The sequence below is a fragment of the Myotis daubentonii genome, chromosome 5, assembly GCF_963259705.1.
Source record: "Myotis daubentonii chromosome 5, mMyoDau2.1, whole genome shotgun sequence".
Taxonomy (NCBI): domain Eukaryota; kingdom Metazoa; phylum Chordata; class Mammalia; order Chiroptera; family Vespertilionidae; genus Myotis; species Myotis daubentonii.
This window is the reverse complement of record NC_081844.1, coordinates 47,542,624-47,564,798: the sequence shown is the minus strand read 5'-3', so window position 1 is coordinate 47,564,798 and position 22,175 is coordinate 47,542,624. Positions and strand designations below refer to the sequence as shown.

General features: G+C 38.7%; 1 long non-coding RNA gene and 1 pseudogene across 1 annotated transcript; one reads left to right on the top strand and one right to left on the bottom strand.

Annotated features, from left to right (window-relative positions):
- The first annotated feature begins 277 nt into the window (after positions 1-277).
- LOC132234262 (uncharacterized) lies at positions 278-6,430 on the top strand. The gene is made up of 3 exons (XR_009452878.1): positions 278-420; positions 2,116-2,261; positions 5,624-6,430. It is a non-coding gene; the product is annotated as an uncharacterized LOC132234262 (long non-coding RNA).
- Positions 6,431-16,966: 10,536 nt separating this feature from the next.
- Positions 16,967-17,503, bottom strand: LOC132235420 (large ribosomal subunit protein eL32-like; annotated as a pseudogene).
- Between the last annotated feature and the right edge of the window lie 4,672 nt (positions 17,504-22,175).

Here is a 22,175-nt window from a genome sequence, read left to right as displayed (position 1 = left end):
CTCTAAAGCATTCCTACAACAGGCTCCTGGCCATCTATTCATGTAACCAGTAACAATGGCTAGAAGGTATTGAGTGCTCACTATATGCCAAGCACTGTTCTGTGTCTCCAGTTTCTCTGTCTTAATCTTCCAACAGCCCGCTGAAATGCATACTACACTATATATACTATACCATACCATACCATACCATACCATACCATACCATACCATACCATACCATTCTATACTAACTATTCTATACTAACTACCCATATTTTACAATTAGGGGGAACAGCGACTTCGGAAGGTCCCAGAGCCAGGATGTACACACACTCTGATGCCAAAGTACATGTGTTCAGCCCTCATTGTGGAGGTTCTCAGGTCTTCCTTGACTTATTTCTTAAACTTAGAACATCAAGTGCCAGGATTAACCATTTGTTGGTAATGAAGGTGACTTTTAATCCTCAGCCCTACTTTCTATCCCTAAGAGGTGTGACATTTCCTGAAAAATGTAATTAGACTTTACCTGAATTCCAGCCCAGACAACATTCCGAGCTCCACGCTTGCCTGCAGGTCGTCTGCACTTAGATGTCCTCAGACACCTCAAAACCAACATCTCCAACAGAAACAATTGAAGTCCTTAGGGATACGCCTAAATTCAATCTTCAATAAATTCTGTCAAATCCTACATCCATCCTTCCCAGGCCCTCTGTTGCCATTGACCTCGTTCAGGCGCTCTTTCCCCTGACCCCTCTCTCCTGTGCATGGACGTTTCAGAGAGTCTCCATGGAAGTAGCAAAGGGAAACATTGCTTCCCTGGGTACCATTTACAAAAGATTTTTAACAGAACATGTTGCCATGACGGTTTTTACGATTAGGATGGAAGGGTGTCACGTTCAGTCACGTTGAAAGCACATAAGTAGTGTGGAGCATGCAGGCAAAGGGTCAGGCCTCTTTCTCCTGCCAGAGGCCGCTGGTCAAAGTGCAGGCGCCACCCCGGTGGGTGCCTGGCCCTCATCCCAGGCTGGCTCCTCTCCTGTTAGAAACTGCCAGGGCCTTTGCACAGAGTGATCTTTCAGAAAAGCAAAGCTATCATTTAATTCCAAAGCCTGAAGTCCTTCAGTGGCTCCAGCCCTCGGTAAAGTACAGGCCCCTTTGCAATATATGGAAGAGTCCTAAGTATTCTGGCCCAGATATGCCTGTCTAGTTTCTCTCCTCCCACTTTCCACCCCCATAACTGCTCCGCCAATCATGGGCAACAACCGGGCCTATGAGGCTTTGCAAAGCTCTCTAATCCTGTCATGCCCTGCATACTAGTAGGCACCTCTTGCCCAGAATTCTCTCCTCTATGTGGTTTATCGGTGAAATACCTACTCCTCCCTCAAGACCTTCCTAAGCAAAGGTCTGTGAGCAGACGATGCTGCATAACTAGATGGAACTAGAGATACCTGAGTGGTGACCTTGATTCTATCTGGTCACATACCAGCTGCTTGTCCAGAGGCAATTCACATACCTCCGCTGAGCCTCAGAGCCCAGGAACATGGAGACAATATTATCTGGATAACATAGGGGAGGCATGAGGGAAGGGAGCTAGGGGCAACATCGAAAATGTTATTCCCAGGTGGACTTGCTAAGATTTTTTACCCAAGATTTGTATTGATATGTTCTGTATGTTCCCTACTGGTAATTTGGATTGGCTTCCACCAACTGAGCACCGTCCCTTCCCACTCCATAAGGACAGCTATTATATTTAGGACTTGCCTGGCATATGACCTCTATTATTACTGTTACCATTATTATTTCTTAATGTATCATTATTCCCTGATTCCTCACCTCCTCCCTCCCCTACCAGGTAAATTGGGCTTTTTGCTCACTGCCCTCATAGCAGCTTACACGGACCATTTTATAATACTTTTTATATTCTACTCTAATCATAGCTCAACTGTCTGCCTCTCCAATGACTCTGGACTCCTTGAGGACAGGGCCCATATATTTTAATTTGTTTGCCTTCCAAGCTTAACACTAGCCTGGGCACTGAGTAGACAGTGAATCGTAGTAATTGGATAAATAAAGGAAGAAAGTATATTTTATTGATTAGGGGAGTAAAATAAATATTGCTTTATTGATTCCTAACAGGTTCTAGTCTAATAGAAAGCCGATGTTGTAGAAGAAATTCATCAAAAGAAACCAGTTGGCTTTTAAAGGACTGAACTCCCTCAGAAAGCAGTGGGCATTCGGCCAGTGGCCTCTTGGGTTGATTGAACTCAGGGCTTCGTGTGTTTGTATGTATTTGTCTAAATCCATTTATCTAAATTAAAAGACTAAAAGTGATCTTTAAAAATTCAGCTTTGATGACTCTAATAAATCAAAACTGTAGTCTCCCCAAAATCTCATTACAGACCATGAACAAACCCAAACGTATTAGCTCTGTATAATATCAATTATGGTTGTTTTGATACTTGGTACTTTCGTTTTGGTAATTTTGTGGAGGGGTTTTCCCTACAAAAAGTTGAAAAACTAGAACATACTTCAACACATTTTTGCCACATCTGTAATCTCTCCCTATGTCTGTCTCCATCTCTTTTTCTTTGTTTGTCTCTCTATATATGTTCACACATAACACACATTTTTCTCTTTTGCTGAGCAATTTGTAAGTTACAAACATCATGACACTGAACCCCTAATGTTTCAACACCCATTTCCTTCCCACAGATGAGAACATTTCCTGCATAATCACAATACCAGTGTAATTCCTAAGAAAATTAATCCAATAATATCTAAAATTCAGTCTATATTCAGTCACTCAGTTGTCCTAAAATAGCTTTTCCCTGTTGGTGGTGATTCTATTCAGGGTTATGTATCTCTTAGTTTCTTTTCACTTTTTTTAAAAAATTGTACTTGAAGCATAGGAATTTCTTTTAAATATATTTTTATTGATTTCAGAAAGGAAGGATGAGTTAGAAACATCGATGATGAGAGAGAATCATTAATTGGCTGCCTCCTGCACACCCCCCTACTGGGATCGAGCCCACAACCCTAGCATGTGCCCTTGAACTGATTCGAACATGGGACCCTTCAGTCCACGGGCCGAAGCTCTATCCACTGAGCCAAACCTGCTAGGGCAAAATGTATGCTTTTTAAAAAAACTAAATATAATTTTTTAAAATATATTTTATTGATATTTTACAGAGAGGAAGGGAGAGGGATAGAGAATTAGAAACATCGATGAGAGAGAAACATTGATCAGCCGCCTCCTGCACACCCCCGACTGGGGTTGAGCCCGCAACCAAGGTACATGCCCTTTACCGGAATTGAACCTGGGACCTTTCGGTTCGCAGGCCGATGCTCTATCCACTGAGCCAAACTGGCTAGGGCTAAATATAATTTTTATATAACAGGATGGGTGGTGGATTATTTCCTAGTATATACAGGGTTATCTCAGCCCTATTTAACACTCAGATGTCAAATATTGTTCTGGTTTCTGTGAGGAAGTTTTGTAACACAAAATACATTTGATAGCTTTGTCCTACATATATTTTCAAATGAACTGATTTCTCTACACTCTATAGAGATAGTTCACTAACTTGAGTAATTGTACCTCTGCTCTCAGCACACCTCCTTATTTCATACAAAAGACAATTCATCACCATTTATGTTCTTACATTTGTAGATAGCTAACTGAATCATAAAAAACATGTACACAGGACCCAATCCTTAGTTTTTCAACCAAGAAGCTTTGAGTCATTTCAACTTTTCCTTAAATCAAAATACCATACTAACATTTACTGCACTTACTTGTAACTATGCAGTTAAACTGGGGGACGCTGTCCCCTGTGGTTCCAGAAGCACTTTAAAATTAATGGAAATTGCAATGCACTCTGGAGAGAGTTATGAGAATATTAATTAAAATAAACTTGTCCTAGTTTTCATAGTTTTTCCAGAATTGAGAAGGATGATGATGTGTATGGCAAACTGACATGTTTTCCAAATATGACTGCTGCTCAAAGCTATGTGTTTTTTTAAAAAAAAAACCATATATATATATATATATATATATATATATATATATATATATATATATATATCTTATTGCTTTCAGAGAGGAAAGGAGAGGGAGAGAGAGATAGAAACATCAATGATGAGAGAGCATCATTGGTCGGCTGCTCCTGCACACCCCCTACCAGGGATTAAGCCTGCAACCCAGGCATGTGCCCTTGACTGGAATCGAACCTGGGACCCTTCAGTCCCCAGACCAATGCTCTATCCACTGAGCCAAACCAGCTAGGGCTGGTTTTATTTTATTTTTTTTAAATATATTTTTATCGATTTCAGAGAGGAGGGGAGAGGGAGAGAGAAAAACATCAATGATGAGAGAGAATCGTTGATAGTCTGCCTTCTGCATTATCCTTGGGTATCATGCCTGCAAGCTGGGCATGTGCCCTGACTGACAGGAAATTGAACTGTGACCTGATTTATATGTTGATGTTCAATCACTGAGCCACACTGGCCAGGATTTTTTTTTAATATGTTTGCATTGATTTTTTAGAGAGAGAAGAAGGGAAAAGAAACACTGATGTGAGAGAGAAACATCAGTCAGTTGCCTCCTTCATGCATCCCCAACCAGGGATGCAACCAGCAACCTGGGTATGTGTCCTGACCGGGAATCAAACTGGCGATGCATGGGATGACGCTCATCCAACTGAGCCACACTGACTAGGGCATCAAAACTATAGTTTTAAATAAAACCTAATGAATCTTCAGAAAAGATGATTTACAGTACAACATAGCATTTTAACCTCAAAAATTATACAAAAATTTATACTTAGGATACATGAGGGACTCAGGTGCATTAATGAAATATGAAAGAAATAAGGCAATTTCTGAAGGTGTCTGAAAAATCTGTACCATTTTATCTCCGAAGGCATGGTCTAGTCATACATTCATAGCTTTACTTTGATGTGCACACATAGTATGGTTAACATTGACAAGAGTTAAGCACACAATTTAAAAAAGAAAATTGCACCATTTTTAATATATCCTCCAGATGATTAATAAACACCAAAAAGACTACGTTTAAGTAGAAATATAAATCTAACTTAAAATACCAGGAGCCAAGAAATCCATCATTGGTTATGCTGTCAGGTACTAAGACAAAAGGAAGGGGTTGGGGTAGGCAGAGCCACAAGTTTAATTTCATATATAGAAAGCACTTAAGCTATTGGATTGAAGGGATTATTCACCTGCCAATTTAAGTCAGAATTGTTCCTGCAACCTAGTTTTCTGATTATAGTGAGGTTACTTATATTTATGAAAATGTAATTTAAAAAATTTTGACTACAACTGTACATTATTTGCAGATAATGTTTTAGCACTTAGAGCTTGTCACGAAATATCATTCCTAACTTCCCACTTCCAGGCTTGAGGCCCTTCATGTTTGCCAAGCTCATATTTGGTCAACTCTCTGAGCATTCACTCAGGTACAAACACAAAACAAAACATCTCTCTCTCTCTCTCTCTCTCTCTCTCTCTCTCTCTCTCTCTCACACACACACACACACACACACACACATGAACAAAGAAAATTGTCAGATTTAGGTTATCTTTTCTTCTGCTTGATTTTTTCTTTATTTTTTTTTCTCCTCAGCTACAGTAGAAGCACAGCTTTTAAAGAATGCTCAGTAAACCAGGTGCATTAAATAACCCAGTGTTGAGTCTCCATGGGGATTTGACAAGAAAGGATGGGAAAACCAAGATTCCAACACTATGTGGACCTTAAATTCCACGCCTTTCTTGATTCATCATTTCATTTCCAGAAATTGATTATAAGTAAACAATCAAGATTTATTTGTAGCACTGTTTACAATAATTTTTAGAGTGGTGACAATCTAAATATTCAGTAACAAAGGGCTTATAAATTGTGCTAAAGCAATAAAATACTATGCAGCAATTAAAATCACATTTTCAAGATTATTTAGTAACATCAGTAGATGATCACATTATATTTAGTGAGAAAAAAGTAGGCTCCAAACCTGAATTTACAATGATATCCCAATTTTGTTCTTTTAAAAAGGAAATATAGATAGGTAGATAGATAACTGACATAGAAATAGGGACAATTTTCATGCAGTTACTTGTATAGAACACCAACCTAAAACAGAACTTAAAATGAAAGTCAGTATTCCAAAAATTGTGCTTTAAATACATGGTAGAGCTCTGGCTGGTAAAACCAACCAATTTGCCAACCAAACAGCAACCACAAAAATCCTGTCTTCCTGAATAGAAATCAATGTTTTAATGTATCCAGTTGGGTTTTAGATAACAAACTGGTTTATCAATTAGTAATACTGAACTAGTAACTAAGTCATGTTTGTGTTGTGTTATGACCAGCTCCATCCCCACAGGGAAAGTGAGAAAGTTGGTTTTTTTTACTTCCAGTCTTTCCTTTGGTGTCCTACGCTTTCTTTGCCTCCTCAACCTTATTTATCCATTCTCCACTAAATTATATCAGACTTAGGAAAAGTCCTCAAAAATTCGCCCAAGATGGAAAGTGCTGGCCAGCGGAAGTACTTCCACCACAAATAAGTCCTGAAACCCCCAATGATTCTCAGCTGGTGCACTACCTGCATTAGGGACAGGGTCATTCCCTGCGTTCGGGAACTCCCTACTCCCCTCGCCCTGAAAATCAAAGAGTTGATGTAAAGCCAGTGTCATCCTGTTCTACTCTGGACTCCTGCTGATTGCTCAGGGTAATAAGTTCATTTATTTACAGATAGTTTTGGGGGGACCTGCTACAGGCCAGGCACTGTCCTGGGATTTCAGAGCCGCTTGGTGCTCCTGGCTGCACAGGGATCAAGAAATAACACTGAAAACTTCATTAACAATGATGATTCCTACGCTGTTTATTCTACTTTCCCCCCTCTTCTGACTGGTTAAATTTTGAAATAATAACAAACAAAAAAATTTAAAAAGGTTAGATTTAATTGGAAATACGTGTCTCACCAGGCCTCTGCCTTTTCCCCTCCGTTTCAAATATGTACTATTTTTAGAGACACCTTGGCTGTATTTCTTTGTCATTTATTATGGACTGGAGAGTCCTGATTGCATCCCCTCCTAAATAAATGAACAAACATATGAAGTGCCACCTGCTAGCCCCCACCATAGCACCCACCGTTTTTGCATGTCCATGTTTCAGTAGTTTACTTGAGAGGGTGATACTTTGCTCTATCAAATCAGAGCCTCCGGGTTTTTTCCTCCCAGATGTTAATCGCCATGACTGTTATTGAAGCGGTTTTGTCTCTGTAATTAAAGACCTCATCATATCATGTTTGAATGCAAAGTCTTCAATGAGTCATGTAGTGAAGATTGGTCTTCTGACTATAATGAGGTGTGTTTTAATGTAGGGAATTATTTTTAGATACATTTTTAAACTGTGATAAATATTTTGATTATACATTCTTAATACAGTTCCATTGAAATAGTGTTTAAGCTTACAAAATAATGAGGATAATTTAGAAAAACTGTTACAAAACTCAAACTTTGGGTCAAAAAACCAAAGAAACAACTCCCTTCCCCTACCAAACACTCTCTTATGAGAAAAAACTCATTAAAAGAAAAACTGTTTAAAGTATTTATTATTGTTTCTATGACAGCTTTTTCTTATGGGCATCTGGATTTCACCCCAACTTTTCTCGTGTTTTAAATAATGAGATATTCACTTTGTGGGTAAAAATGTTTAGTTTAAAAGAAACTTTTTTTGATATAGTAGTTGTTCCGTTAAATTTTAGTAATCAGATATTATATGTTTTTTAACTAATAGAAATAGAACAATTATAAAAATAACCAGAAATAACTGTGAAATCAGTCATAGCTTGCTACATATTAATAACATAAAGTAAACATATTCATCCAGAATTAAAACAATAGGTCAGAAGAGCAATCTGTCGGGAGTCAATAATCTGTAGCTATCGGGACAAGAATTGGAACCAGACGGACGAGAATCTGAAAATGGCCCTTAATTCTTATTAGAAGTGTGATCTTATTTTATTAACCTTCTCTGAACTGCCGGTTATTTACCTGTAAATGGAGATAATTGTACCTGAGTCATAGTCGTTGGATGAATTAATATGTGTGAAGACATAGTACAGAGTCCCATAAATGTCATCATCATCATTATCATCATCATCATCATCATCATGGCCTCCTTTAAAGAAACTGGGAACCAACTAATAATTTAAAGGCCTAGTTATTGGCAAAACTTTCTGGCCTACATGAAAAAAAATTAGTCTCACTAACCAGGGTCATTTTCTGTTACCAATAATTAAGAGAATTTTTAGGATTATCCAGTCCAGTGCTCATTGAAATTTCATAACCACAAGCCCAAACTCATTACAAAACACCCAAAAATATTTTAGAACTTTAAAAATAAATGAGTCAAATGATATTCTGCCTGATCATCATGATATCACGAGTTTAATTGGATCTAATCATTAGAGTGTGGCTGATTTATGTATAGTGGAGGTTGCAGAATATTGGGCTTTGACTCATCTAGTCTGCAGATAGATAGAACTGCTTTGGCCTACCCAGTGTTGGCCTATACAAAGTTGAAGTGACTAAGATTAGGGCAGAGGACTCAAATGCAAGTTGGACTGCCTCTAAAAGCTTTCATTACACCAAACTGAATTTCTTCCAAGCAATATATGTGATAATATATTATAATTATTATATATTATAGAATATATATAATTTATTGGATATTCAATTGCATGGTGTTCCTATCAGTGTGTGTGTGTGTGTGTGTGTGTGTGCGTTGTGTGCGTGTGTGTGCGCACGTGTGTAAGGCTGTGCTGGAAATTTTCTGTTTGTCCCTCTAGATTTCTACCCTTTTCCACTCTGGGCTCTGAAAGGATAGGCTGACCTGTAAAGATTACATCGATGGACTCCCTTGTTCACTGGCTTCTAGATAGGCTCAGCCAATAGGGTACATCAGCAGGAGATGGGAGATAGGGGACAACAAGACATTGGAGTATTTATTCCCCATATCCCTCCCTAAAAAGGTCACTGTGAGAGAAAGTGGGCTTAAGATGGGTAAGGCCCTTGCTCTTAAGAGTCCCAGAGAATTGCATCACTGTGGTTTCCCAGTATCCTCACACCTTTGTAAATAGTCCAATAACCCAACATGAGTGTCTAATGTTACTTGTCCTGACCTCTAATTGATATATATGTTCTTATTAGTAATGATGTAATAGATTGTGTACATAGTGTTTGCATCTGCCTCCCAGCTTTAATAGCCTCCTTTTTCTAGTGAACTTCCTTCTGCTGCTGGGATTGTAAAATATGCGTCCACTCCACACTGCCTGACTGCAGTAACCACCCAGGACCATGCTGGGCCAAATGCATCAACACTGCCTCCCTCCCCGGGATAATGATTAATCCACGTGGAGAAGCTACAATCTAAGCCAAATGATATGGGGTCTTCACCCAGATCTTTCCAAAGGAGAGGGAATGTCTGGCCTCTTGAATAGTTCTTGAACTAAGAACCGTTGAAAGTAACCTTGGGACTCTCTGTGGCCATCTTCCCTGTTCTCAAGTAGCACGTTCTGTAGAATGAAAGTGAGCAGAGACAAGAGGGAAGAAATGAAAGAAAGTTGATACTAAGAAGAGGTTCCTGGAGTCATCACATTCAGTTCCAAACTCCAAGCCCCTGGTCCGTGCAGCTCTCTTTGATAACTGAGTTCACGGCTATGGGAGCAAACACTCTGTGTCTCCTTTTTATTTTGCTCTAATTGGAGTTTCTGTTGCCTGCGATTTTTTTAAAGTATTGATTAAAATAATGGCAAACACCTTGCAAACTGATGTGTTGCTCATATTTGAATCCAATTTTCCTTGAAGAATTCAGTGATGCTGGTAAGAAATGCACTAGAAACACCCTGATCCACATAGACATCAACATCAATGGGGCTTTTTATTAACAAGGGGCTTCAGAAAGCCTCTTCTGAAATTCAATTTGCTTTAGGACATATTTTGGACATATTCTTAGTCCAGATTATTTCCCAGAGGGGAAATGACTGAATTGGGGGCGGGGGAATGGCAATGGGGTGAGCAAAGAGGGGAGAGCTTTCACTTCCTTTCATTTTAAAATTTTCAAGTTTGATTATATATGAATGATTAATATTCGTGTCTTGGCTTTACTACCCATTGTGGAAGTTTACTTTTTTTTTTTTTTTGGTTGAAGAGAGCTTGAAGGAACATTAGGTGGTATAGGAGAAGAATATTTATTTTTCTAAAACAATGTACCTTCTTTCCATAAATGTGACATTGTGTGGATTCCAGCAAAGCACAAAGGCGGCACAAAAGACAAATGGGATGTGTACTTAATCACAATAATTTGCTGTATATTAACTTTCCTAGCAGCACCATTATGAGACTGACTAACAAAGCCCGATAAAGATAGGAAATGGTCCATAAGTTTTTGTTTGTTTGTTTGTTTTGCTTTTTAAAAAATATATATATTTTATTGATTTATAGAGAGTTAGAAACATCGATGAGAGAGAAACATCGATCAGCCGCCTCCTGCACATCTCCCACTGGGGATGTGCCCGCAGCCCAGGTACATGCCCTTGACCGGAATCGAACCTAGGACCACTCAGTCCGCAGGCCGACGCTCTATCCACTGAGCCAAACCGGTTTCGGCGGTCCATAAGTTTTAATAAGAGTGGACCTTCATACATTTAGAAGGAGTAACCCAACATAACTCACAACTCACCACATTCTGTTGTACTTATCAAAGCACATCTTTCCACTAAAATTCTAACTTTAGTTTTAGAACTTTTATACCATTCCTAGTACAATGGTTCTCTGAAGAATTTGGGGCCCTGAAATAGGAATTTATAAAATTAACGATGAACATTAATTAAAATACCATAAAAGAAAAACAAACAAACAAGAAATGCCCACTAAGGAAGATTGGGGAATATTAGGAAGATATTAGAAAAATATTCCCCAAGGAGAGGATGACCAAGGGAGATATTCAAATTCAAGTTGTCTATAATCTACCAACTGCTGTTTCTTACTCTCAAAACAAATATTTGTGAATTCATTTGGAACGTAGAAGGAAATATTCCTAGGAAAACAATGTTGAAAATGGTGAGCAAAAAAGTTAAGGGGATTCAAAAGTACAAACTGAAAGTTATAAAAACAGTCGCGGGATGCAAAATACAGCATAAGGAATATAGTCAATAACTGGGGAATATTAGACATATATTAGATAAATATTCCCCAAGGAGAGGATGAACAAGGGAGATAATCAAATGCAAGTTGTCCTCAATCTACCAACTGCTGTTTTTTACTCTCAAAATAAATATTTGTGAATCCATTTGGAACTTAGAAGGAACTATTCTTAGGGAAACAATGTTAAAAATGGTGAGTGAAAAAGTTAAGGGGATTAAGAAGTGCAAACTGCAAGCTATAGAAATAGTCACAGGCTGTAAAATACAGCATAGGGAAGATAGACAATAATATTGTAATAGCTATGTGTCAGACGGGTGCTGGATTTATTGTGGTGATCACACTGTAAGTTATACAAATGTCTAATCACAATGTTGGACACCTGACTAATACAATATTGCATGTCAACTATAATTAAAAAATAAAAAATGTACATGGTGGTTGTGTTTCTAGCAGGCCTTGTAAGCCTACTGACTAGCTGCACCGAAGAACTCTAGTTCCCTACTGTTGCTGAGGAAAAACATTGCAACCTGCAACCCAGGGTGCTGGGGTACCCCCCCCCCCGTTCCCAAACCACCATTCACCGCAGCGCACAGTATGGAAAGTAGGAGTGGAATCTTCTAGTCTTCTCTCCCACTGGGCCAACAAAGAAAAAGAATCTCTTCCCTCATGTTGACAGAAAAAGGAATTCCCGGGAAGCTGACGTGAACAGGAAGCAGTCACTCACATTTAGGGATCTTCATCAGTCAGTTTTCAGGGCTTGGGAAAGGGCCCGCGTCCAGGCACTGGCTTCATTTTCTTTCACGGTAAGTTGGTGATTGCTGCCCGTGTTTGGTTTAGTTTAATAGAAATGGCTGTGTTGATCATGAGAGGTAACAGGTGTTCTGAATCTTTTTTCTTTCTTTCGGGCACATAATGGGATCTGCAAGTCCCAGGCTACTGCCCTCCCTTTGCCCTTTGCCTGCTGTAGGGCCTCCGGGGAAGGTCATTCCAGGCAACTGAACTGAGGTGCCAGAAACCACACACTGGTTCTACCAGCCACCTCACAGGATTCTCTGATCACTAGTAACCTACGCACAATCCCTTTATGTTATCTCAACAACTCAAGCCAGAAATAACTCTAACATTAAAGAAAAGTCTCAAAAGCCTTTCTTTTCCAGCCCCCCAAAAAACATTAGCATGCAAACAAGTTGGTAAGTGGCCACTAATAACTTTTTTTGCAGAAACATTATTAGTTAATTATATCAGTGATTGCATTCTTAGCCTATCAGACCATGCTTTGATCATCCAGAGACCAAAATGTTTCTTGGAACCCGTCCACAGGGCAACAAACGGAGCCTGTTTTGATTGTTCTTTCTGAAAAGCCTGTTGCCAGCAGCGCTCGTCATCACTGCTGACCACCGAGGCTTGGCACCGGGCCGGGATGAATGGTTGTAGCACATCATGCAGAGTTCTGAGGAGATGAGCCCTCACTTGGCAACCCTCCCTTCTAAAGCCTTCATAAAAAGCCATCATCGCCACATAAATGTATATTCTTTGACGCACAGAGCTATCCATCACTCTTACCTTTCCAATACTGGAAATTCTGAATAGGTGAGAATGCTCACATTTAAGTGATAAAAAGCCTGTCATGGGGTTAGAGCACCATTTCTCATACACTGTATTACATTACACATTGCCTTACTGACGACCATCTAAGGCAGCGGTTCTCAACCTGTGGGTCGTGACCCCTTTGGGGGGCGAACGACCCTTTCACAGGGGTCGCCTAAGACCATCGGAAAACACATCTATAATTACATATTGTTTTTGTGATTAATCACTATGCTTTAATTATGTTCAATTTGTAACAATGAAATTGGGGGTCACCACAACATGAGGACCTGTATTAAAGGGTCGCGGCATTAGGAAGGTTGAGAACCACTGACTAAGGAGATGTACATATAAAGCTAAGAAATAGCGACAAAGTTAGCAAAATATTCACCTATCTATTATTTGGTTGATGTTAATAATTTAAGATTCTCCCAAACCCTATGTGCATCTTTACATTTGAAAATGTCCAGGGATCATGTGGCATTAAATCTTAATCACCGTTCAGAAAAGTTTGCCCCATGTAGGTCAAGGCTTAGTGAACTACCATATTTTAAAATTATATATATATAATTATATATATAAATTATATATATATTTTAAAATTATATATATTTACATATATTTAAAATTATACATTTACATATATTTAAAATTATATATATATTTAAAATTATATATATTTATATATTTAAAATTATATATATATATATATTGATTTCAGAGAGGAAGGAAGAGGGAATGAGAGATAGAAACAACAATAATGAGAGAGAATCATTGATCGACTGGGGATCGAGCCTGAAACCGTGGCATGTGCCCTGACCGGGAATCAAACTGTGACTTCCTGATTCATAGGTCGACACTCAACCACTGAGCCACACCAGCTGGGCAAGTCTTAGTGAACTATTAAAGCCACACAAGGTTAGAGTGGAACAGGCATTACACAAGGCAATATGATGGTAATACTAGAGTGAACCTTAAAAATAACTTAAACATGCTTACATTTGAGCCTTGCCAATGTCTATATTACCTCTGAATCAATTAAATACTTGATGACTGTTGACGTTTATTATGCCAAATTTTTTTTTAACTTCACGGTGTTCACTGTGTTATCAATGTATTCATCATTACGTTCATCTAAAAATTTGATGGCAAAAACTATTGTAGATTTTTATCTCTGATATTTTTTTTCCCTCTCGGTGTTCATACAAACATTCCTAGGGCACTGGCAATTCAGGTTAGGGGTAGTTTGTGATGAGATCCATCTGTCCTTTCCCCCCATCTGAGTCCTTCTGTCATGATTAATTGTTGTTGTTGTTTTAAAGTACCATCTCTTTACTGGTACTTTAAGGAGGCTAACAATCATTGCCTTTTTGTGAGAGTAATGGTGCTTAAAATATCGCAGGCTTTGTTCTCTGTGGCACTAAATAGGCAATCGCTGCTACTGTGGTTCCAAAGCTCCCAGTAGGCCATGAGAGACAGATGGACGCCACCCTTGCTAACATCAGCGTCTAACAAAATGGAGACAATATCTAAATGGCTAATCAAAGCGTTACATTTTGCATTAAGCATCTCAGGTATTTGCTTCACAGAAAAAAAAATTAAAAACTGAAGGAAAAATACATATCATGTTTACACTGATAAAAAACGAGCTGCTAAAGAGTATGAGAAAAAGGCTAATATCACACCAAGGTATATCACGTTTGATGGAAAATCAGTTACAAATATAAATCCACACTTCCTAAAGATCTCTGCCATTGCCTAATTCTGAAAGCATCTCAAGAGAAAGTGAAAGAGGCCAGAGCTAGGATGTCATTTTTTATTAAAAGGAAATGTATTCTAGGAGAGACCAACACAAGAGGTAACCCAGGACACCAAAGGTCTGCTCAGAGGTGTTTCATGATTAACCCCGACGAGGTGACTCCCAAAGGCTCTACCTCAGTTCAAGTGGAAGATTCACTATGTTGTGCTATGATACTCACAAATGGTACTTAGTCATTTATTCAACCAGCATTTATTAAGCACCTTCTATGTATCCAGGCTTAGATATAGAGAAGGGGAAGAAGATGCAAAAGTGGTGAAGGACAGTGTTGGTATTGTTTTTAATTATTAAGGAACTTTAATCGATTGGGAAGCTGAGCCATGAAGTCCAGGGCAGCTAAGAAATAGAGACAGCAGCCTCTAGCAATGTGATCTGAGGGGCCACAAAGGCTCCCTCTTTTTCAGGACATCCCTTCCCTTGGTCTGAGGTAAAGATGTGGAACACACATACACACACAGTCCCTATAAAGCCCCATGCTAATATATATATATATATATATATATATATATATATATATATATATATATATGTATATATAAATTTAGGAGGGCTCATACAGTCAGTTATAAAATATCGTTTCAGTCTTGACAAAATGAAAACAAGGTTCTGAGGTCATGAGATATAAGACATGAAACAAAAACATAGTTAAGGAAGGAAACACAAAATGGTCCCAAGTAAGATGCGGACGTATCTAAGGGGAATTATGAAACTGATAAAGTGAGTTCAAACTACAGGTCCAGGACATCAGGACATTTCAATGTCGATGTGATAAAGCTGGATATTCACTTATGAAGAATGCAGACCAAGGGAGGTGATTACCAAGAAGAAAGTAGCTGTGACCTGGCACCAGTCTTTGGTTTAGATCAGAAGAGGTAAAGACCAGGATCGGGAGATCCTTGGGGAAGCTATTGGCCACTTCATGAATATAGAAACAAAATACCTACATTAAGTGATGTTATAATAAGAACAAATTAATGTTTTGAATAAATATAAGAAGTTGTAGTAACAGATCAGCTATGAGAATGGAGGGGAAGAGGGACAGTAACTCCCACACTTTTAATGTTAGGTAACTGGGAACTGATGATGGCATTGAAAGACATAGAGACACAGGAAATGATACCTAACTTAGCCACTGGTGGCAACATGGAGAGACAGTAAAAGCTACTTGAAACACTTTCAGTCACACAATGAACTGGACATTTCCTGTTGCCCTATGATCCAGGACTGGAATTTTGGTGAGATATGGGCAAAAGAAACATGAATCTGCAAGTCACACAGACTTGAAGACTTGAGGGCAAATGATGAAGAAGGACAGAGAGCCAAGAAGTTTTCTTGAAATTTTCACAGTTTGGTGGAAAAGAACAGAGATATCTTCACTAAGAAGAAATGGATAATCAGGAAAGTAGAAGGAAAGAGGGAGAGCTTTAGAAAGGATAAAGTAATCAGTGTTATGAAGTGGTGGTCTAACACATTAATTTTTTTTCACCCTCAAATGATTATCTAACTGCATACAGAATTCTGACATGGATTTTTCTCTTAGTACTTCAAAATGATTTCCACTGCCTTTGCTTTTGTTTTTACTGTTAAGGAGTCTGGAGACATTCCAAAGAAATGATCATTCCTTTGTCAGTAATTGGTCTTTTTTCGCTAATCGCTTTTAAACTATTCTGCTTAGGTCTCACTGGGAATCATGAAATCTGAGAATACATCTTTTGGCAATTCTAAACATTTTTCAAATATTGTATCTTTTAATATTACATTTCTCACATTGTCTTGATTCTCTTTCTCAAGAGACCCATAAGTTGTATAAGGGTAGTTGTAAATTAGATGTTTTCTTTTCCATCCCAATGTACCTCTCTTTTATATATTCCATCTCTTCATCTCTTCAAGTTATGTAATATGGGTAATTTCCTCAGACATAACTTAGAGTTTATTAAGGTTCACTTCTGTTTTTTTAACTTTTCTATTAATATTTCATTTCAATGACTTTTGCTTTTCATTTATAGAAATTATATTTAATTATTTTTTCCAATCAACATGTTGGTTTTTTTCTAGCCTCTTATTATTTTCTCGTATTTTAGAATCCTTTATGCCCTTACTCACATTATATTCATTTCATAGTCCTTATCTATTAGTTCTGTTATCTGAAAGTCTCAGGGAACCCAGTCCTCCTAGTTATTGTGTCCGCAGAGTCTCAGGCATGGTGATCTGTTTCCTTACAGGCTTTGTGTCCAGGAGTGTGTGTTCCTCCTCAGTGAGGGCATCCCTCAGCCTGAGCGAATGGGTGATCCCTTCAGAGCAGTTGTTATGTTTGCTTTGTCCAGGAGCCTTAGAGTTATCACTGGACGGGACCAATTTTTTTTTTGGCAGAATTTTATGACTTTATTCACACAAATACAATGTGTACACAATCTGTCTATTCGTTCCCTTCGCTGCGCAGCCTGCATTGGCATTGGTGACTCTGATGGCCAGCTGGGCTGCTCTTTCCACAATGGCTTTGCGGTTCTTTGAGGAGACGTTGTGAGCAATCTCAGCACAGTAAGATTTATTGCACATCAGCAGCACTTCAAGCTCCTTGACGTTATGGGCCAGGAACTTCCGAAGGCCACTGGGCAGCATGTGCTTTGTTTTCCTGCTGCTCCCATAACCAATGTTGGGCATCAAGGTCTGGCCCTTGAATCTTCTACGCACCCTGTTGTCAATGCCTCTGGGTTTCTGCCAGTTCCGCTTAATTTTGACATCTCGGTCTGACTGGTGCCGGATGAACTTCTTGGTCCTCTTTTTGACAATCTTGGGTTTCACGAGGAGTCTGAGGGCAGCCATGGTGCCGGGTAGGCGATGGCTGCCACCTCCGTAGGCAGCGCGGAGGGAGAGACGGGAAGGTGCCGCGCGAGGCCTGATGGCGGTCAGGCCCAATTTTTATATCAGAGTTTTGACTTGTAGTCCATTAGACCAGGCAGACATTATAAATCAGCATTCAGCAAACCAGCTCCTCTTTTGTAAATAAAGTTTACTTTTTTTTTTATTAGGCGGAGGTGGGTGGGAAGAGGTCAAAGAACTTGTATGCATATATGTATAAACCATGGACACAGACAGTAGGGTGGTAAAGGCCTGGGGTGGGCAGGGGCAGGCTAGAAGGGGTCAACAGGGAAAAAAATGGGGACATATGTAATACTTTCAACAATAAAGATTTTTAAAAAATTAATTAATTAAAATTAAAAAAGAATTAGAAATTTTTTTAAATTAATGATAGCCTTTCTGACAGGTGTGAGGTGGTATCTCATTGTGGTTTTAATTTGCATTTTTCTGATGATTAATGACTTTGAGCATTTTTTCCATATGTCGATTGGCCATCTGTATGTCCTCTTTGGAGAAGTGACTGTTTAGGTCCTTTGCTCTCTTTTTAATTGGATTGTTAAATTTGTTGGGATAACACTGGTTAATAACATTGTATAAATTTTAGTTGTACACTTACTAATATAATGCATCTGCATAGTTAATTGTATGCTCACCACCCAAAATCTAGTCTCCTTCTGCCACCATGTATTTGATTGACCCCATTTACCCTCTTCGTCCTCCCCCACTGCCTGTAAAAAAAGTTTTATTGAAACACAAACATGCCCATTTGTTTACATATTGTCTACAGCAGCTTTCATTCTACACTGGCAGAGTTGAATAGCTACAATGGAGACTGTGTGGCCCTTAAAGCTGGTAATATTTACATTTCCTTTAAGGAAAATGCTTCCAAACCCTGGTATAAATTCAAATTCCAAGCCAGAGTAAGAACTGGGTAAGGTTACAGATTCTCAGGGGAGACTATTTCCTTCCACTTAGAATCCAAATTGACAAGCTTCTTTGTTGACTTTATGTGCTACAGGGAAGGTGGCTTTTTAAAAATAGTCCATACTTTTACTACAGACAGCTTTTTGAGGGTCCGGAATTCATGCAGATTTATTGACTCTAATTCTGTATTTTGCATGAGCTCACAGCCTAAGGTCTCACACCCTGAGCACATTTAAATCCCAACTCCTAGATGTAGGAAAGCACACATTCCTGCCACACCACATTTCCCCGGGATTATAGCACCTATAGCTCCTACACTATTTTTGTCTCCTGCAGATATCACTTACAAATGAGCTGTGTATAAATTATTTCTTTTCAGCAATAATAGGTGTTTTATAGCAACAGTTTCTCAACTATGCACTATGTCACATTTCTGGGAGTTGGAAGTTGTGTAAAATGTAACTAGAATTTCGAGGACTGAAAAATTACAAATTTTGCTAAAACAATTTTAGGATTAAATAAGACTATTTCTGTAGAATCAAAAAGGTATAATCCATTTAGGATTGTTGAGAAAGAAGCTGGCAGTGAGGGTAATAAAGATACGCATAGAGCCACTAACGATTGAGGGCCACATAGCAGAGGAGTCTGATATCAGACTTGCTCCAATCTGGATCTTATCTAAGTGACCCTTATAAAAGTCATTTAACTTCTCATAACCTCCATTTCCTTGTGTTAAAAATGAAGGCAACCCAACTGGTGAGGCTCAGTGGTTGAGCATCAACCTATGAACCAGGAGGTCATAGTTGGATTCCTGGTCAGGGCACATGCCTGGTTGTGTGCTCAATCGCCAGGGGTGGGGTTTGAGGGTGGGGGGGTGGGGGGCATACAGGAGGCAGCTGATCGATAATTCTCTCTCATCATTGATGTTTCTCTCTCTCTCTCTCTCTCTCTCTCTCTCTCTCTCTCTCTCTCTCTCTCCCTTCCTGCCGGAAATCAATACAAATATATATGTTTTTAAAATGAAGGCAATAAGATCCAACAAATAGCAAAATCTCAAGACATAATCCTTGCAATGAACATGAATGAATTACAGTGTCATTAGAATGTTACTCTTCAGATTTCCTCCTTCCTGCTTTGAAGGAAGGAAAGAACCATATCCTACATGTGGCATATATAACAGCAAGTATTTCTAGCTGAGTTTAGCCATTGTCATTGTTTCCGTGGCATCTACCTTACGCTGAGAAGAGCTGCAAAACACGTAAAGATGCTATAAAAGATTTATAGTCACTTGTTCCTTATGATCTTCATGACTCTCAGGGTTATGAGGAAGGAGTTATCACAAATAAAACTTAAAGCAGTTGTCAACAGTTTCCCTTGAGAAACTATTTAGTAATTTTCAATTGTTGAATCACTGGTCTCATTTTTAACCATATCTCCACAAGTGCCTTAGAAGGTTATCAGATTGCTATAAATAATCTGTCAGAGTATACTCATTTGGTAGACATTAAGAAGGAAAAGCTAGCTGGAAAACATTGTGTGAGGAGAAGGAGATATTCAGATTTGGGAAAAGATAGGACGTTGTTTCTAATTGTTGGGGCTGGGAGATGTGGTGGAGCCTAGAAATGGCAACATAATTGGAGGAAGAGGGAGAGGATAGAGGAGAACAACTGTCATATAAATAATCCAGTTCACTGTTATTCTGGTCATACAAGTGGTGTTCAACTGCTGTGGAGGCCTTGCCTGCATCTTGTTTACTCAGATGTGGCATTTTTCCCCTCTAGTGAAAGCAATGACTTATTTCTCCAATAAATTATTCACATTACCTTTGTTTTCATGCAATCTTTCCTCATATGATATTTTTAACCTACCCAAAGGAACTCACAGAAGATAACACAAATCAACTTCCCAGTGAGTTCTCTATATCTTACAGTGTTTTGATCAGTCAAAAGTTTCCTTTCTTAAAATCTCTGACTTATTTTCAATTAGAACCTACCTGATTGTAATGAATATAGGAGTACAAGTCCCCTTTGGTTATATATTTTAAATGACTCCTAAACACATCATTATCATGGTATAAATTCACTTCCAACCATGCCAAAAGAAAGAGGAAAGCAATATCGTGCTTGGACACTTCCAGTCTCTAAAATCAAACACCCTCCATTGTTATGAAGCTTATGTACTTTAGAGAAAAATAGCTTTAAAAAAATGACTGAAGAAATAAACACATCAAAAATCTCAGTTTTCTTTCCTATGAAAAGACGTCCTCCTTCATGGTAGGAAACAGGTTATGATGAACTGGTCTAGAGATATCCAGGTCATTTACTTTGAAGTTAGAAAGTAGATTCCACCCAGCCCCTCCCTCTCCAAAACAGGTGCTGCAACTGGGCCTCTAGTCATTGTGAAATGCGCAGTATCAGCTATCAGTTTGCTATGGACTGAATGTTTGTGTCCCCTCCCCCCTCAAATTTATACATTGAAACCTACTTCCCAATGTGGGGGTATTTGGAGGTGGAGCATTTGGGAGGTGATTATATGATGAAGTTGGAGCCTTCATGAATGAAATTAGTGCCCATACAAAAGAGACCCCAGAGAGATCCCTGGCCCCTTCCATCATGTGAGGACAACCCGAGAAGATGCCCTCTGGGAACCAGGAAGTGGACTCCTCACCAGACCCTGATTCTGCCAATGCCTTGGTCTTGGATTCCCCAGGCTCCAGAGAAATAAATGCTGTTTATAAGCCACATGGCCTACGCTATTTTGTTATGGTACTCTGAAAAGACTGAGGCAGAGGCCTAAAAGGAAATCCTTTTAGAGAGCAATGAGCAAGGCACCTTTGCTCAGGGCCCTTCCATAATAAAAATGCAAATGCTCAGAGCTATGGATTAATGAGCATTTTAGTACAGAGGTAGCCTTAAAGTGTACGTGGCTAGGTATAACTTGAAACACTCTAAAGTCCCATAACCAAATACATCTCCCTAGGAATGTAAAATTTTCTTTGCAAATAACTGCATGCATTATTAATGCAAAGGTATAGAACCAAATAGAAAACTCAATGTTGTGTCGCCTTAATGTAATTTGAGAGCTAAGCAATATATATGAAGAAATTAACATGAATGCCAACAATGTTTTTTTAACAGTCCTGCCAGCCTCATTTTTGAGTAAGATAAAAGAAAACAATATTTATTATTCATCTGTATTTCTTTCAAATAACAAACAATGAAGAATTCCAAGAAGCTCACTGGCATCAGCAGTATGATTTTCCTTAGTAATTTCTAGCCTACTTGACTTGTATTTTGCAAATTAAAATAGAAGATGTAAGGGAGGGATTTCTTTTCAATACTAAAATGATCATTAAGAGAGAATAGCAGTGAGGCTACTAATAGATTGCTTTAACTTCCCTACAAGTTGTTTTGTTTTTGCTTTTTCAGAAAGACTTGGCAGACAATTCATTTGTAATGTTTCAAAGTTCCCCCGATACGTTTTCCTGGTTCCGCGTGATCCTTGGCCTTGCTAAGATTTGGAGAATGCAGACCATGGCACACCAGGCATCAGGCACTCTGCTCTAACCACTGCTCAACCGATTTTGTTGGTTCAAAAACATTCATTGTTCATCGCGCTCTTCATTATTTATACATCGACTCTTATTAATAATACATTTCAAATATTAAAGTTAACACTCTTACAGCTATCTTTTCACATTATCCCTGCAAGTATGTACATAAATTAACCAATGAAAACGAAAGCTTAAGGAATGAACTTCAATGAAAAAAGACAAGGAAAA